Source organism: Artibeus jamaicensis, unplaced genomic scaffold (genome assembly GCF_021234435.1).
Source record: "Artibeus jamaicensis isolate MK-2021 breed Jamaican fruit bat unplaced genomic scaffold, CSHL_Jam_final scaffold_1019, whole genome shotgun sequence".
Classification (NCBI taxonomy): Eukaryota; Metazoa; Chordata; class Mammalia; order Chiroptera; family Phyllostomidae; genus Artibeus; species Artibeus jamaicensis.
In genome coordinates, this window is record NW_026522025.1 from 10,937,403 (window position 1) to 10,943,998 (window position 6,596).

A 6,596-nucleotide genomic window follows, 5' to 3' on the forward strand; every position below is an offset into this window, starting at 1 on the left:
TCACTGGCCAAGACCGCGTCACATACCCTCACCTAAAACAATCGCTTACCACGGGGATGGATCTACCAGGTCCTCTGTAGACCAATCAAAACCTACACTCTGGAGCATTGTGAGGGCCCCTGAAGCGTGCAGTATGCCCATGCCAGAAGGAAGAAACTCATGTTCTGTTAGGAAGAGAGAAAGTGGCCAGTGGACAGCCAACTAACAGTGACTGCTCACCACATACTCATGCTGTGTGACTGGCGCATAAATGGATGTAGGAACAGGAAAAAAGATGGTGGGCAATGGCAAGACAGATGAACTGGGCACCAGGCAAAGGACATTGTATTTGTCCTATAGGCAATGGGAAGCCATAAAAACTGAGGTACAGAGCTAAGGAAAGCATAACAAGAAAAAATATTTCTAACTTCATTTTTACTTAGAATTTTCCTGACGATAGCACGTAAACCTATGCAGATTATATGCACATCATATGCAATTTCACTTATTGGTCCCTCAAATATTTTACATAACTGGGTACGGTCCTTGCTGAAAAACATCTTGGGATGAAGCCGAGGCAGCGGGGGAAGAAGGCGGTGGCCATTCCACGGCAGGCCTGGACCGTGGGGCAGCCGCCCATGAAGGGCATTAGTAAGTTTCTACAGGACCGCAGCTCAGATTCGTTTTTTGCTGGTCACAAGTTATCACAAAACACTAAAAAAAGCAGTCAAGTCAGCTAACAAGGACCATTCGGTTACAATAACTATCTTTTTGAAAGTAAGTGTTTCAAGGGTACTGAAAGTATAAGTGTGTGAGCAGGGAAAAAAGGTGAAGCTTAATGAAGATAAACCCAAAGCCCCCGAGTCTGAACGGACTCTGGATAAGAATCCACCAAAATATACAAAATCCGTTCTTTAAAAGGAGGATAAAACCAACTTCCCCCAAAATGGAGATGTTGTCCCCTGCTGGTATACAGGAACACTACAGGACAGGGCTGTTGTTGATACCAGTGTCCTTTGAAACAAGTTCAAAGAAGAAAATTGCTCAGCCTTTCAGTTTTGAGGTTGGAATAGGCAAAGTCCTCAGAGGACGGGCTGAAACACTCTTCACTGAGTGAAGGAGAAAGGCCTGACTGGCGACTGAACCAGAGTGAGCTTGCGCAAAGAAAGGGCAGCCTAGTACCCAAACTCCACCAAATGCAAAACTCACTTGTGAAGTGGAATTAGGGAGTATTGATCGAAATAGCAGCACTTCAGATCTAAAGACATCAGCAAAGGCCTTGAAGAAACTTATGTGACTAATTACAGCCGGTTATTATTGTAAGGGAAGAGTCAACTGGAAAATTCAAGGACATATGTTAGAACTTGTTTACTTTCTCCCCAAGCTTTTAAGAAATGTAATCTGTTATAAATCCTTGCAGTTTAAAATATTTTACTATAGCTGTGTAAAATACTGGTTAAGGAGGATTATTTTCCTTTTACCTCACGTTGTAAACTAAAAGACTGAATAGAAAAATTTACCCATTGTAAAAAAAAAACATCTTGGTCAAAGCAATTGACTCAGCAATAATATCTCTAAGGGGAACTTTGGAATCAATATTTACATCTTAACTTCATTTTCTACTGACTAAGACCTTTTTTTAGCTTCTGTACTAAGTTCCTTTACCATTTCCCTTCCAGGACTCAATGAATATCCATGTCCCTCACCAGAGTGCCCACCCTCAGTGCTGAGTGTAATTATCCTCATGTGAAAACGAATTCCACATGAATCTGTTGAGGAAGGCAGTGCCTTTTAAGGTATTATTTAATTACAAATGAGAAATGCTTTATTTTATTCATTAGAGAAGGTCACCATGCAAAGAGACTGACCTCAAGCTGGTGAAAACTTTTCAAATTAAGATCCTGGGAGTTTCATTATTGGCACAAGTTTTGCCTATGGGGGTGGGACACAGGCAAATGGAGGGGAAGGAGATATTAGGAAGTGTGCTTGTCATGACATATGAGACCTCCTAGTATTTCTGGACAAGAAACCTTGATTTCAGACAGATCTTAGCTGAACAAAAGAAGATCATTATTTCTTCCATGAAAGTCGACCTGCATTTTCTCCATTGGAAGAAGTAGAGTGAAATATGGAAGGTAAGAAGTTCCCACGTATCTGGTATGTTTGAAGATTAGGGTATAGAGCCTTGAAAAAGTTAGGTGCAGAGTCGAATTTGTTAAATAGTGCAATAATATCAACCCTGGTTTAAGCCAAATTCCAAGCCTGGGCAACTAAAAATGTTTGTGTATTTTATATGGATTACTAATTATATCCTTCTTGTCATTTATTCATTTATTCAGCATATTTTTGTCTAAAGCCTCTATATAGCAACTATTCTAGGCATGAGAATACAACACTGAATAAAAAAAGAAAAAATTCTAATTGGGAATGATATAAAACAAACAAAATAAAGAAGCACAGCCAGGAAGGTCTCAGTTTGATGATGACTATAATAACCATTGATATCATAGTGCTGTTCCTCAATATTTCTGACTCTTCTTCTGAACACATGATCCTAGGATTACACTTCCTTGCTACATTGGAATTAGAAAAGCCCAGTGACTTATGTAGGCTGATGAAAGTGAGTGAAGTGATGGAGTAGCTGTTTTGATGTGAAAACTTTAACAGTTAGTATATGATTGTTCCTGCTCTTTCTTTCCTTCTGTCACAGCAATGTTCCAATAGCAGTTGTTCTGTCATCTTGGAAACAAGTGAGGACAATGTGGAACACAGCCCTGCCACCCCAAAATGGATGTATATTATGTATGACTTGTTTTAAGCTATTGAGGTTTTCATGTTGCTTGTTACTGTAGCATAACCTAGCCCATCTTGTCTGATACAGTGGCCATTGATTGAAGACCTGAAGAAAGTGGGGGAGTGAGAAGTGTGGATGTCTAGAGAGGAGCAATCACTCCCAGCAAGAATAATACAAAAGGCTCAAAGTGAAAGTATGCTTGGAATTTTGGTGTCAAATAAATGTGAAAAAACATAGTAGAAGATGCAATCTGAGATATAATGGACTTCCAGATCATGGAGGGTATTGTCTACCATTTGACATTTTCTCTAAATAAGAGCCATTTGAAAAGATAGTTGGGAATAAACTGAAGTGGGGGCAAGATAGCAACAGGGAGAAGGATAGGGAGTCTATTGCTCTAAATCTAAGTGAGAGAGAACTGCTTGAATCATGGTAGTAGCAGTAGAGGTAGTGAGAAATGGTTTGATTCTGGATATACGTGTGTGTATGTATGTATGTATGTATATATATTTCTGAAATATATATATATTTCTTCCAACACATATCTGACCTATCAGTAAATTCTACCACATATACATAGTAGAACTATATATATAATATATTCTCTATTATATAGAATATAATATATATATATATATATATATATATATATATATATATAGTAGAATTTGCTGTTGGGTCAGATATTGGTTGAAGGAAAAAGAATGGAGTGAAAAATTACTCCACTGAGTCATCTGAGGAGAGACAAGAGGTATAAAATAGTTGTTGAGGAGAATGAAGAAGTGAGTGGATTAGAAAAATATTCTATGATTGCCAGACAGCATTAAAGTGAGTAAACAAGAATTTAAAGGAGACCAATGAGCATGGTAGTGTGGTTTTCCTGGGCCACATTCAGCTGTGTGGGAGCAGGCATGGAGAAGGTGGAGAAGTGGTTTTATGGAAGTCGGTGTTTTGCCACAGCAGTACGATGAGGAAAGAAAGGAGCAAGACAGGTTGATACAAAGGCATGATGATACTGTAATTAGCAATGGAATATAAGCTGGCCAAGGAAGAAAGTGAGAAAATGAGCAGGGTAAATTATTTTAAATATGTGTTGGGATCAAAGTGCACCATCACTAGAAGAGGTACTTTACATTAACTAATGCTACTTCAGATCAACCTTACAAAGTAGGCATTATTATTCCAAATTTATAGATTGCTAATACACTGGTCCCACATACTGTGACCACAGGTGACGCCATGAGAGATATTTGAAATTGAATCAGCTATTTCAGTACTCAGTGCATAGCAGTACTGGTTTCAGGTGTAACACCCTCCCCTCCCCCCCACCATGGCTAAGGCTGAGTGAGAGACCTTGGGACCCTGAGCTACTTGAGGAGACGAAGCTTATCTCCCTGGCAGGGGCATTGCCTCTGCCCAGTTTACTTCACCCTGCCTTACCCCCAGTGCATGATCAGTTAGCCAATGACAGGTAAGATTCTTCAAGGGAGGGATGACCTAAGACAGGCACAGTCACAAGGGGGCCCTCAGGGAAGGACTTGGGGGGGCTAGAGAAAAAGGGGGTAATGGACCCTCACCCCTGGGCTTTGACATAGCCTGAGTCCTCATTCTGTCTGTGAGAAATCTCTTAATCTCTTGGCTGCCTTATTTCCCCTGCTTGACCTAAGCCTGAAACAATGTCTTAAACCTGAAATAATGCCAGAGGTGGGTGAAGCCCTGAGCTGGAAAGGGCAGGTTTCCCTAGAGCAATCAGGCCTAAGAAAGAATATGTAAAATCCTATGAAACCTACTTTACTAATACCCTCAATTTAAATGATAAGGGTCCAACCCTGAAATGAGTTTGTTTCCCCCAAATTTTATGGCCCTTTAGCTATCTGACCCTGAAGCTAAATAAGCCCTCATAGTTTTTTTTTTAATGTTATCTATTATTTGATCATTACTGCCTGACAATGACTGATGGGCCTAATCTAGAGTGTGGGTCCTTGGAACCACTGGTTGCTTACTGATTACAATAATGCTCTGTGTACTTTGACACATTTGCAAATTATTTTCCCAGGGTCATGTGAGAGACCAGCAAGTAGCAAGCTTTGTGGGCTCTCTAGCGGTCCTAACAAAAAACAAGGGGGGAAATATAGGAGACTGTTCTGGTTGGTGTGGGCCCAGACAGGACCCATGCCCAGGGACAGATTTTCCCATGGGGAATCAGGCCTCCAATGTACCTAGGCTGCTTTGAGACTTGCTTTTGCTAAAACTCCCTCACCCTGAATTAAGACACAAGTGCTTACTGTAACTTCCTAAAATCCATGCTAAAACTCCCCAGTATGGAATGTAACCAGTTTAACCACTTTTCCCTTTTCATCTGCTAATACCCTTCTTCTGTGATGTGATTAGCGACATCATCTCCATTGTTTTCTGTAAAAGATAACTACCTAAAGTGGACCTGTGCATAGTAAATGAGGACCATCATGTAATGTGCCCAGAAAATCAATAAGGCTTGTCAAGGCAAGGGTCAAGGCTTTTTCTTCTCTTGAGAGAGAAGCCATGCCATCCCTTTTCCTCCACAGGACTCAGTAGTCTGTGTGAATTTGTCTCGTGTCTCATCCACAATGTGGTGGACCTCACAAGCCAGGGTCCACATCACAATACATATATTCAATATCAATAGCAAGTGTTCACTGATTCTAGGAACATGAAAGAAACAGGGAGACAGTTCAGGCTTTTGCCAAGGAAATGCAAAACCCAGCCAAGAAACTGATGGGGGCAGGAGGGACAGGCTTCCTAGAGTACAGAAAAATGTATAAACTGACTCCAGGCACAAGGGCAACAGAAACAATGGTGTCTTAAAATTTATCTACAGCTATAAATAAAGTTCAGCAGAGTAAACAAGAACCCAGTCAGCATCCCGGCTGAAACCTCCACATTGGAAGTAAACTCAGAAACCCAATCCATGGGAAGATAGAGCAGTTTTCCAAGTCAGGCATGAGAGGAGAAAGGTATCCAGGTAGCTGATGATCCAGGGATGATCCAGGTCTCTCTGTTGAAATAACTTCAGTGACTTTCAGTGATATATGTATAGACAAATGTAGAATTCTTTTTTTTTTCACTTGCAGGCCATAAGGAGCCACCTTTATTTCTCTGGATCACTCAGGTTTTGGGCCATGGAGCCTCTCCCACTTGGGGACTTTACCTGGTCACGAGCTGCCCTCCCCACCTGGCAGTCCCTTTGTTGCAGCTTCCAGATGAGTTCCAACTGGTTCGTCTGTAATGTCAGTTCCTGTGGGTTGGCAGTCACAAACAAGCCAGCAACCTCCACCTTCTCCAGTGTGTTCTGCTGGTCCGCCACCTTCTGGTCTCACTCCAGGATGATCTTCTGGTCCATTGCCTGCTACTCCTGACGAATCTGGTGCTGAGCATGGGCATGTAGTGGGGCCCCAGTGGCCTGCCGGGCTTCCTGGTGCTTCTGGCGCAGGGCTTTCCTGAGCAGTCGGTGCTCGTTTTGCATCTGCAGGCATTGGTTGCAGGCAAAGCCTGTAGCTTTTCTCGGTGAGGTGCTGGATCTCCAGCAGCCCCTGCACGATCTCAAACACGGTGCTGTCAAGGAGCGCCAGGCCAGGTTACTGAGCGTGATGCAGGACAGGCATTGCTAGAGAGAGCTGGGCAGCTCCTTGACCAGGCTCTGCAGCGCCGACAGGATCTGATAGTGCTCCTCCCGCTGCGGAGCCCCATCCACCGCCTCCTCGAAGGTGCCCACATAGAGACCCGTGGCCCCATCACCCCACCAGCTACGGACCCGAGCGACACTCCCCCTAGAATTCTTCAACAT

General features: G+C 42.5%; 2 pseudogenes; one reads left to right on the forward strand and one right to left on the reverse strand.

The window, feature by feature from the left end:
* The first annotated feature begins 545 nt into the window (after positions 1-545).
* LOC119042514 (peptidyl-prolyl cis-trans isomerase FKBP3-like) lies at positions 546-1,276 on the forward strand (annotated as a pseudogene).
* Positions 1,277-5,900: 4,624 nt separating this feature from the next.
* LOC119042513 (protein DGCR6-like) lies at positions 5,901-6,596 on the reverse strand (annotated as a pseudogene).